Source organism: Podarcis filfolensis (genome assembly GCF_964270895.1).
Source record: "Podarcis filfolensis genome assembly, chromosome: 11".
NCBI lineage: Eukaryota > Metazoa > Chordata > Lepidosauria > Squamata > Lacertidae > Podarcis > Podarcis filfolensis.
This window is the reverse complement of record NC_139613.1, coordinates 12032399-12044963: the sequence shown is the minus strand read 5'-3', so window position 1 is coordinate 12044963 and position 12565 is coordinate 12032399. Positions and strand designations below refer to the sequence as shown.

General features: G+C 45.4%; 1 protein-coding gene across 3 annotated transcripts in view; it reads right to left on the bottom strand.

The window, feature by feature from the left end:
* The window catches only part of DCC (DCC netrin 1 receptor), a gene marked incomplete at its 5' end in the record, with an annotated part of 927493 nt that overhangs the window by 346533 nt on the left and 568395 nt on the right, over positions 1–12565 (bottom strand). The window lies entirely within an intron of this gene.

Sequence of the window (12565 nt, the reverse complement as noted above, 5' to 3'; positions counted from 1 at the left end):
GAAATAATACAAAGAACAATTGCGGCTGAACCAGGCTACCTTCTCACCGTTCAGCCAATTTGTTGCTCTAGGGATTGAATAACCTTTGTTCTCAGCACTAAAAGTTAAGTACAGATAGATGAAAGGGAATCAAACCAAGCCTTGCAGCTATAGGCAGTCCATTACATTACTGCCCTTCCATTTTTGATGAGGTGGCTCCATTTTGATCAAATAGGAAGAAATCATCGAACTCTAATTTGATTAGCAGCAAGCATGCCATGTAGTTTTTAAGTAATCCAAGGTCACCGGGTAGGGAAAGCGCTGCTCTTTTGCATGGGTTGTTCAGGGAAATGCAAACCATTCAGCCATTTCATTTGCTGCATAGAGGTGCCGTTGCAGGATCAGTTCTAAAATTTCTGCAAGGGCAGTGCAGTGCAAGGAATCACAAGACCGTGTCTGGTTCCTTGTACCATAATCACACACTCATGAAAAGATTGTCACCAATGTTTCCCACGCATTGGTTCATTTCTTATGTCCTTATTGTTTTAGATTGTCCAGGAAGACTCCCATGGAGTTTCCCACTGAAGCCCAGACTAGATACAGACTAGAACTACTAATTATTTTCCAGGCCCAATTCACAGTGCTGGTTTTGACCTATAAAACCTTAAATGGTCCAGGACCGCAATAGCACAAGGACTGCCTCTTTCCATATGGGCCTACCCGGACCCTGAGATCATCTTCTGAGGCCCTTCTTCATGTGCCACCTCCTTGAAAGGGCCGGAGGGTGGCAACACGAGAACAGGCCTTCTCTGCAGTGGCTCCCCATCTGTGGAATGCTCTCCCTAGGGAAGTCCACCTGGCGCCGTCATTATACATACACCTTAAGGTGCCAGGCAAAAACATTCCTCTTTAACCAATTCGGATGGTCCGCCCCCGCCACTTAATGGATCCAAATGGTTTCCAGAGAGTGGTAGGGGATGCTTTATCCCATGCTGATGGCCTTTCAGCTGATTCCCTGGTGGCCCGCTGGAATGTGGAGCTAACCAGGGCTATTGACTGTTTGGCTCCGAAGCGCCCTCTCCGATTGCATGGAGCCCGGACAGCCCCGTGGTTTTCCACGGATCTGAGGGCAATGAAACAATCGTTGAGACGGCTAGAGCACCGGTGGCGGATAACTCATTCCGAATCTGACCGGACACAGGTTAGAGCTCAACGTCGAGCCTACCAAGTGGCGATAGCGACGGCGAAGAAGAATTTCTTCGCCGCCTCTATTGCATCTGCAGAAAACAGCAGCAGGAGACTTTTTCAGGTGGTTCACAATTTAGCAGAACCACCTGCAACATCGGGGCCCAGTACGGGCCACATGTTCTCCTGCAATGATTTTGCAAAGTTTTTTGCAGATAAAATCGCTCAGATTCGGGAAGAAGTAGACTCCACCGTGGGAGCAGGGCCGGGGCGGGAGAGTGCTAGAGTTCTGTCTAGTCAAGTTGAGTGGGATCAATTCCAATCTGTTACCTCCGAGGATGTGGACAGGCTGCTTGGACGAGTGAAACCAACCACCTGTCTCCTGGATCCTTGCCCATCCTGGCTTATAAAAGCTAGCCGGGAAGGACTGGGCGATGGGCTTCGTGGGGTGGTGAATGCTTCCCTCCGTGAGGGAGCCTTCCCAGACCCGCTGAAAGAGGTGGTTATTAAACCGCTTCTTAAAAAACCATCTTTAGATGCGGCCACGATGGCCAACTATCGCCCAGTCTCAAATCTTCCATTCTTGGGCAAGGTGACTGAGCGAGCGGTTGCCGAACAACTCCAGGCACGCCTGGAAGAAGCGGACCATTTGGATCCCTTCCAGTCGGGATTCAGGCCTCATCATGGGACTGAAACTGCCTTGGTCGCACTGGTTGATGATCTCCGGCGGGCTAGGGACAAAGGTGAGAGCTGTTTCCTAGTTCTGCTGGATCTCTCAGCGGCGTTTGATATCATCGACCATAACATCCTTCTGGACCGTCTTCAGGGGCTGGGAGCTGGAGGCACTGTCATACAGTGGTTCCGCTCCTTCCTCCTGGGCCGTGTTCAGAAAGTGGTGGTGGGGGATGAGTGTTCAGACCCCTGGGCTCTCACTTGTGGGGTGCCTCAGGGTTCTGTCCTCTCCCCCATGCTTTTCAACATTTACATGCAGCCGCTGGGAGAGATCATCAGGAGGTTTGGGCTGGGTGTTCATCAGTATGCGGATAATACCCAGCTCTACCTCTCTTTTAAATCAGAACCAGTGAGGGCGGTGAAGGTCCTGTGTGAGTGTCTGGAAGCGGTTGGAGGATGGATGGCGGCTAACAGATTGAGGTTGAATCCTGACAAGACAGAAGTACTGTTTTTGGGGGACAGGAGGCGGGCAGGTGTGGAGGATTCCCTGGTCCTGAATGGGGTAACTGTGCCCCTGAAGGACCAGGTGCGCAGCCTGGGAGTCATTTTGGACTCACAGCTATCCATGGAGGCACAGGTCAAATCTGTGTCCAGGGCAGCTGTTTACCAGCTCCATCTGGTACGTAGGCTGAGACCCTATCTGCCTGCGGACTGTCTCGCCAGAGTGGTGCATGCTCTGGTTATCTCCCGCTTGGACTACTGCAATGCACTCTACGTGGGGCTACCTTTGAAGGTGACTCGGAAACTACAACTAATCCAGAATGCGGCAGCTAGACTGGTGACTGGGGGCGGCCGCCGAGACCATATAACACCGGTCTTGAAAGACCTACATTGGCTCCCAGTACGTTTCCGAGCACAATTCAAAGTGTTGGTGCTGACCTTTAAAGCCCTAAACGGCCTCGGTCCAGTATACCTGAAGGAGCGTCTCCACCCCCATCATTCTGCCCAGACGCTGAGGTCCAGCGCCGAGGGCCTTCTGGCGGTTCCCTCATTGCGAGAAGCAAAGCTACAGGGAACCAGGCAGAGGGCCTTCTCGGTAGTGGCGCCCGCCCTGTGGAACGCCCTTCCAGCAGATGTCAAAGCGATAAACAACTACCTGACATTCAGAAGACATCTTAAGGCAGCCCTGTTCAGGGAAGTTTTTAACGTGTGATATTTTATTGTATTTTTGGTTTTTATGGAAGCCGCCCAGAGTGGCTGGGGAGGCCCAGCCAGATGGGCGGGGTATAAATAATAAATTATTATTATTATTATTATTATTATTATTATTATTATTATTATTACCAGGCATTTGGTTAATCCAATTTACATCCTATGCCCTTTTAAAATGTGGTGTTTGGGTGTTGTTACGAAAAAGGAGCAATGCTGCTGAGTGCTCCAGATGGCTGGAAAGCCAAACAGGATGTTGATGTTTTGGGACTGTACCGTGGGAAGAAGGGACAGTCTATTATGTGCACTGAGCACCGGATGTTAGCTCAGAGTGTCACATGACCCTGTACTGTAAGTACATGGGTGGGGTTATTTCTCTCTCTGGCTGCTGATGTGAGAGAGGGCAGACATGATTTCTCTGCACTACTGGAAAGACAGAAATAAAGGCATGTAAAGATATTTCTGTCTGTCTCTTTCCCCTCCCTGGGAGAGGAGGGGGAGGAATGGTGTGTTCTTCTTTCACGTTGGGAAGAATCGCCGATTGGCTCATGTAGCTCAGCCTTGTTCACACTGACTGGCAGAGACTCTCCAGGGTTTCAAATAGGGTTTTATTTTGGTCCTACTTGGAGATTCTGGGATTGAACTTGAGGCTGTCTGCATGAGAAACATCTCGTGCTCTCTCACTGAGCCGTAGCCTATCATTGCACTTGCATCTTGAAAATTTGGACAATTTGGCTTGTGCATATTGAGAGGGGGTTTTGAAAACAAAAAACAGCCTCAGCTGTAACAGGAACATTGCAGAGAACATTGTGAGGCATAACAATGAATAGCTAATACCCTCTGAAATCTATTGTTGTGGAAAAAACACAATTTATTCAGGGGAGCACAGAGGGACAGCATGGAGGGGACTTCAAATCCCCCTGTGTTTTAGGATCTCATTCCTCAGGAATACTTGCATTTCTTTTCTCATCGTCATTATTGTTACTGGGTTTTTTTTATTGTGTTACCGAATTATTCGATGCAAACCCCTAACAGATATTACACACATGAATTGCCATACAGAAAGGCACACCTGTATTTCTGACTCACTTGCTGATTCTACACAGTAAGGGATTATTGTTAGACACAATAAAACAGGCTTAAGTACCAGGCATGTTTGCCAAAGGCACAAATAATATTGTGGGTTAACAGAAGAAGAAAAGAAAAAGAAGAAGAAAAGAAAAACAGTGCAGAGGTTGTTCAGTCTGTGTTTACAGAAATGTTAGTATGAAGCATTTAAAAGTAACCAGAACAAATCTTCCTGAAGTGTTATTTAGTGCTGATTTCTAGTTCTCTGGCTGTGAAAGTAGGGGAGCGATTTCTGCATTCTGGGGGTGGTTGGACTGTATTCCAAGTATGTGGGTAGGGGTGATAGAAGATGGGATTAATTCATTGGTTGGGATTCAATTAAGTTGTTTTAGGCATGGAAAGAAGTCAACTTGCTTTCCCATTTCTTCCCCTGTGCTCCCTAAATCTACTTTGGAGGGTTGGGGGGGGGGAATTGGGGAAATAGAGGTGGTGAAGTCCCATTGCATGAGTGGTCTTCATTCCCTGTGTGCATGCCCTATTTATGTTCCACCCACCTGTTTCAGTTTTAATGGGAACCCTCAAAAATCACAATTCTGGAATGAATACATGAACCAAAACACAGCTATCCTTCTAAATTCTAAATTTTGAGCTGCAACTCTCTCAGCTCCTATGCTTATGGGCTAGTTTTATACCAGTTTGGGTATTCAGGTGTCCTCCTCTCCACCTCTCCAATCATTTGAGGGCACCCTCTCTGCCCCCCCCCCTTCGCTCACAACACTATCATCACTCCCACAGCCCTCTCTGTGTTGGAAGCTGAACTTCTGTAAAACAGAAGCCTGCTCTACTTGCCAAGGTTCCCTGTTTAATTACAATCCTGGAAGATCACGGCCCTAAATTATGCAAGGTTCCTAATTGTAAGATGCCTGTACAAGTGGGAAAGGCTCTCTATTACAACAGTGAAAAGAGGTGTGGGAGAAGTGATGGCATTGTGTTGGAAGGAGTTTGTCCAGGGTGTGTGTCCCCAATGGAATTCCTGAAAAGGGCATTCTTTAGGTTGTCACTGTGCCCCCAGCAATTTTTCCCATCAAGATTACCATTCCCTTTAATGGTAGAACTGCACCAAGACAAACCTGACATCCATGCTTCATGGTTCCAGTAGCTTCATCCTTGCATTAGTATTCATTGAACGCTTTCTGCAGCAGTGATACTTCTGGAATCACCAGAATCAGGAAGATCAGAAGGCAACGCAAATTTCAGCTCGCATGCCAGAAGTATGTGATTTTAAATGCTTACCTAATATCTAATGCACTAATTTTATTCAACTAAGCCATTTGTCGATGTATCTCCATGACTTCATTGCTATGCCATTCTACAAAACCACAGTGACAAAGAACTCTAAGATAATGGCCTCAAGGATTTTCTTATTACAGTCATGTGTATCCATTGGCTTGGCTCATTACCTCTTGACTCACATTATATTTGTCTCTATTACACAAAAGGTTTCCGTGCATTTTCTCTAGGCACCACAATGCTTGCATCCCTCATGATCCGGTTAGTTGAATTATCCATTATTAGAGACAGACAGATGACAATGCATGGCCCTGAACTGGAATATGAATGGGGACTATTAATAGAATTAAATTATTAGAAACCTCTGTTGCATTGTGTCTCCAAAACTGCAATCAGCAACAAATTTTATAATTACACTCCTCTCCGTTCTGCTTATTTATTCTCCCTCTGTACTGCGTTATTTGCCTCTCTGCTATTATATGCACAAAACTAACAGAAGGTAATAAATTTAGCAAGTTAGAAGGAGATATTGAACAGGTAAGGCAATGTTTCTTCCATAGATCTTATCTTACCTTTGCAAGCATTAGGGTCAGGTAGATGCTTGAGTCACATACAACCCCCTCCAGCATAAATCATATTGCCATACATGAATTAAACTTCTAACCTTCTCTGTGCCCAAAGTGACATCAAGGGTCTGAATGAACCTTTTTTTTTGTTTTGTTCCCATGTCTCCTCTAATAAATTTTGTTTATCTTTCCTAGCAAAAGTCCTGTTGTAAGAGGTGGTTGGTGAGAATAATCATGAATTGCAGGGATCCCTGAAAGCAATGGAAACCCATCCATTTAGGCAAATGGGGCAGCCTTTTCTCAGTCAGCCTCAACCTGCCTGCCTCCTTATTTAAAACCAGTACAGGGGGCTTCCTCCTCCTTCTAGTCTCAGTGCTGCCTTTGAAGAACTCAGCAGGGATGAGGATGGGGACAAAACTAGCATTAGTTGGCTCTGTCTGTCATTGGCTATGGTTCCACCTACCATTGGCCTCTCTGCCTTCCACCTTAACAGTCTCAATGGGCATCAGCCACCACTGCATGCAAGTCACAAGGTCCTTGCTGTGCACAAAAGGACAAGGATATTACGCATAGGACTGTACCACATCCTGACTTACTTGTTGCTTCACTGCAAAACATAGAGGGTGGAAGGTCTCCTCTTTCACTGCTGATGCAGAAGTGGCAACATCAGAACTCCCCAGTTCTCATAAATGAGTAGAACCCAGGAGAGGTGGCTTGGATGGAGAGGCTCAAAGGACTTCATTCAATCTCTTGCCAGATCAAGTTGCTCATTCAGAGCTCTCCATGGTGCTGAAACAACTGATCTAGCTGGCCTATTATTCCTCAATGGGGAATCAATAGGACAAGTTAGAACTGGGACAGCCAACATGGTGCCTTCCAGATTATGTAAAACTACAAGTTCCTTCAGCCTCAACTAGCATGACCACTGGCCAGGGAGATGGAGTTGTAGTCCAACAAAATATGTTGGTTCCCCCTGATTTAAGACTATGGATTACATCCAGTGTTAGTAATACTCAGAGGATACACAATGGGTGGTATTCAAAAGAGTGTTATTCAGAACAGATCCATGGAAATAAATGCATCTAACTTAGGTCCATTAAATTCAATGGGCCTATAATGAGTAGAATTTAGTTGGATACAGCCCATTTGTCGCACCACATCACTTGAATCTTTATTTTGAATTGGTGATGTGAATTTGCATGAGGAAATGTCTCAGGGTGGGATCAACAGAGAAATGCATATAATTATTCAGGGTTTCCCCCCCTCCAGCTACAGATGAAATAAAGGCCCAGCCTTGTTTGCAATTCAGCTTTGGTTTGACTTTCTACCAGATTATGACAGGGTATCTCAGTGACATAAGTACAATAAATACAATTCTATAAGGCTAGCGACACTGACATTTTTGAAAGGGTGTCCTATTGTATCTTCCATTCTTCCTCCTCCCATAAATATTACAGAACCGTTCAGCATAATCTCCTCCACATTGCTGGGATCTCCACTGGAGATCTGTGTGAATACCACAGATTAACTATGCATTTGAGGCTTTTGAGAGGCAGGCATTGAGCACTTTTATGCTGTTCCATGAGAAGGCAAAAGGTTACACTTTGGTATTCAGTGACCTTTGGAAGTTTTAGTGTTTTGATCAACAGTAAGTATATTTTAACAGGAACCGGGGAAGGGTAGCCTAGCCCTCCCACCCCCTGCAGTCAAATTCACTAATGGGTTGTAAGCTGTAAAGAGAAGCAAAGATACAGCCTGACACATTTTTAAGAGAATGACATGACATTTAACAGCTAGATGGCTAGGATACATAAGCATTAGCCTATTCGGAATCAGATGGTGAGAATGCCCTATTTATTCTGAGCTTTCAGGAATACGACAGCATGGATGATAAAGGAGCTTCCATTTAATTGATAAACTTCAGAAGTTGTGGTATGGGAGCACTGCTGCATTGGGAAAAGAACCTGTAAATTCACTGATACTGGAAATATATATATATATATATATATATATATATATATATATATATGATAGAGTATTTTCCATTCCATTTCTTACAAATGATGCATAGAACCACCACCACACACTGATCCTAGGAATGTTCTACATTATTTAAATTTGAATGCCCAAAGAGGCTCCCAGGTTCATTCCCCACTATAAACAGGTAGTTCCCTGTCTGAAACCCTGGGAAGCTACTGTTAGTCAGTGTGGACAATATTGAGCTAGATGGACCAGAGGTTTGGCTCACTGCAAGGCGGCTTCCTATGTTCCCAAAAAAGTACAAAGCTTCCCATCCTCTCACATGTGGAGTTTCATGGATCTCACTGAGACTCTTTTGCTTCTCCAACAAATCTAACCAAGTTACGCAGCTCCACACACCCACCCCTTGAATTTTGCTTTAGGTGAAATTGTGTGAACATCCCCACTTTTTTACATCCCCACTTTTAATAAATCTATGCTATAAAGTAAAGGGGTTAAAGGTTCTAAGTCCTACCCTGAGTAGACCCACTGAAATTAATGAAGCTACATTAGTCATAGCCTTTAAGTTCAGTTGGTCCACTAGGGAGTAGGACTAACTTTGGATGCAATCCCAAAACTTGAATCACAGAATCATACAATTGTCAAGTTGGAAGGAGCTCTGCGGATCATCTAATCCAATCCACTGCAATGCAGAAATATGCAGGTGTCCCATCTAGGGATCAAACCTGCAACCTTGGCGTTATCAGCAACACGTTCTAACCAACTGAGCTATCCAGGCCAAAATGTATCTGCCTGGGTTTGCATATTGTGTCAATAAAAGGAGCCTCCACAGAGCTAGCTGGCAGCTTGCTTGCAGCTCACCTGTGCGCAGCTCACCTGCATTACCAACTCCTTCCTCATGTCCTTCACTTCAGAAACCTTATCCTCCTAGTCTGCTCTCTCTTCTCCCTCTGAACACCCATCACTGTCCCACCACCAATCCCCTGGCTCAGCCGTCTCCCCTGGGGGGTTCCCTTGGGCATTCCCCAGTTGGTGCCTCCCATCACTCCTCTTCATCCAGGCAGTCCAGATGGCTCTAAAAGGTATTGAAGCCCTGCTGGAAAGCAATGCTTGACGCCATAGGAAAGTGCATTAACACATGAGTACCAAAATGGCCTCAGAAATAAGCAGGATCGTGTTAATCGTCACCATGTCTTTGAAAGTTGACATTAGTTTATTAGTTTATATTATTTTTATCCTGACCTTCCTCCAAGGAGTTCAAGGTGAGGCATTTTTCCACCTTCACAACAATGTTGTGAGGTAAATCAGTCTGAGCAATAGCTACTGGCTCAGGAAACTGTGTGTCTGAATGAGGATTTCAGCTCAGTTTTCCTAGTTTAAATCCACTGCACTGTCTCTATTCCAGTATGAAATCATGACAAAGTATTCCTATATTGCCCTTCAGCGAAAACTTGCTGGAGGGCATTATGTTTTAACTAGAAATGAAAAGCTGCTATTTCACTTAAAATAAATAAATAAAGTGCCGGCATTATTAGGACACTTATCCACAAATAAATCTGTTTTAATGCAGAATCAAATGATTATTGTACAGGATTTGCAAATTATTATCTGCAATTGGCTAACTTGTGCACTATGTTCCCACTTCAAAAGCACCTCAGTAAAGCGAAGTGACACACCAATGCACATTTTAAAATTCATAGCAGTTATTAGATGACACCCGGAGTTTGTCATACTCAGACAATAAATTAAGTGTATTGATTTCAGAGCCTCTACTCTAAGCATGGCTAACATTGTCTGTCACCTGTCTTATATATGCAAAAGCAACATCAGGATGCTGTGATCAGCGGCGGAGCAAGCTGATTGGGTGCCTGGAGCGGCGCGCGTGGCCTGCAACCAGGGGTGGGGCCAGCTACCCGTGGGTGGGGCTAGCCGGAGCAGGACGCTCCACGCTGCCTCCGAAGCGTCTGCCTGCCTCCTCGCACTCAGCCACTCTACAGCTGAGGGGGAGGCGGCGGGCGGACTGTTTAGGGCAGCGCAGAGCCTGTGGGTGCCCAAGCCACCATGTCACTCCCAGGAGAGACGTGTGGTATGGGAGCACTGCAGGCCCTGCGGTGAGTGCCGCCTGGCATTTTGTCACCCCCTCAGTGGTGACAACAGGGGTGGATTGCAAACACCACACACCCCTTCCTCCACCCCTGGCTGTGATTGATACATGGGAGGAAGTGGGGGGGGTGCTCAGCCCCTTCCCCTCCCCACCTCTTTATTTTTGCGAAAAGTGCTCCTCCCTATACCTGTTTTCTCACTGTGAGGAATCAGGCATACTCTTAAAAAGGTAAAGGGACCCCTGACCGTTAGGTCCAGTCGCGGACGACTCTGGGGTTGCCGCACTCATCTCGCTTTACTGGCCGAGGGAGCCGGCGTTTGTCCGCAGACAGTTTTTCCAGGTCATGTGGCCAGCATGACTAAGCCGCTTCTGGCGAACCAGAGCAGTGCACGGAAAAGCCGTTTACCTTCCTGCCGGAGTGGTACCTATTTATCTACTTGCACTTTGACGTGCTTTTGAACTGCTAGGTTGGCAGGAGCAGGGACCGGGCAACGGGAGCTCACCCCGTCGTGGGGATTCGAACCGCCGACCTTCTGATCGGCTAGCCTTAGCCACTGTGGTTTAACCCACAGCGCCACCCATGTCCTACAGACATGCTCTTACCACGGTACATAAACATCTGAAAATCAGTGGAGACAAAAGCAGATTTTTAGAAATAAGGGGGGGAAATCAGAGAAAAAGTCTTCCATGCTCTCATCTGGAGATGCACAGCACAGTTGAACACGCACAGAGTTGTTTTTAAAGGTACAGTACAATCTATTTCTGATCAGGAGTTAGTAAGTACTTTGAGATATTCATGTGCCAGAGTATGACATTACCAAGGTAGACAACTCCCAAAACACATACAAAACACTCCTCTAACATCCTGAAGAAGAATGGTGAAGATTTGATGCTCTATATATTTTATTAAACATCCCCCCCCCACCTCACATTACATTTTATAGCTCTCTCAGGAAGACCATTACACTACAGAGAAATGTTGTAGAGCCATTAGGAATTAATCTAGCCGGCCATATCAATATGTAGAACATGGAAGGCAGGCTTCACAGAACAACTGCTCAATCAAGTGAACGAATACCAGCCGCAAAAGGAAAAGGACAACAGCCAGCATCTCATAATGAATAAATTAAAAGACCTGTTTCTCAGCATTGAAAAGCTTGGTGTTCTTTTCAGTTTTAATAAAGTGCAAACATGGTGGTACTAAAACTATCCTAATTGGGCCTTTATGCTGATTAAATAAACCTTAGTTGATTAACTAGTGCAAACTGCCTTAATTAGCAAACAACGGAGGGGAAACAATAGTACTTTTTTAAAAAAGAAGCTAACTTTCATAACTTTTAGATGATGTGCATATTTGCTGTTTATTTACTACTTTTATATTTCTTCTTAATTGCCTTTCTGGGTTATCAGTTTAAGAACAAAGACCTGACTGGACGTACTCGAGATTCATGAACAGCATAATTGATGCTGGCCATGGCCTGCTTGATTGGACATGATTTTAATTATACAGTGGTACCTCGGATTAAGTACTTAATTTGTTCCGGAGGTCCGTTCTTAACCTGAAACTGTTCTTAACCTGAAGCATCACTTTAGCTAATGGGGCCTCCTGCTGCCACCGCCCCACCGGAGCCCGATTTCTGTTCTTATCCTGAAGCAAAGTTCTTAACCTGAAGCACTATTTCTGGGTTAGCGGAGTCTGTAACCTGAAACATATGCAACCCGAGGTACCACTGTATTTGTATATTATGGTACTACTGTACACCATCTTGAAAGGCCCACATAGCAGGTGGTATATAAATATCTTAACAAATTGCTGTACCTGCCAGTAAATAACCTTTGGTGGGATATAATCCTAGAAATATATAAAATAATATAGTACCTTGAGTATAAACGAAGCATCTTCTCCAAAGCATTAATGGATTAATTATCTTCAAGGCTGTGTTCAGAGAGCAGCACTGGGTGGTTTTTCCCCACCCCACACACCCTGGCACTTACATTGTGAAGTTCCACAGAGATCTGTCCTCTCTACTTCCAACAGCCTTTCTCTAGCTTTGTGTGGTTGGCCAACTGCGGCCATTCCTATACAGGGATACCCTGTCCTTTGTTGTCCATGCATTGATAGTATTGAGACTGGTTTACAGCAGTGTGTTCTAGGTGGACCTGCTCTCTAGTCTCGTTTGGAAGCTTCAGCTGCTGCAGAATATGGCAAGCAGGCTGCTGAAGGGGGACAGGGCCAAACTAAAACCTTTTAGTAGACCCTAAACACTTAAAGGTCCGTATAGTAAAAGCTATGGTTTTCCCAGTAGTGATGTACGGAAGTGAAAGCTGGACCATAAAGAAGGCTGATCGCCGAAGAATTGATGCATTTGAATGATGGTGCTGGAGGAGACTCTTGAGAGTCCCATGGACTGCAAGAAGATCAAACCTCTCCATTCTTAAGGAAATCAGCCCTGAGTGCTCACTGGAAGGACAGATCCTGAAGCTGAGGTTCCAATACTTTGGCCACCTCATG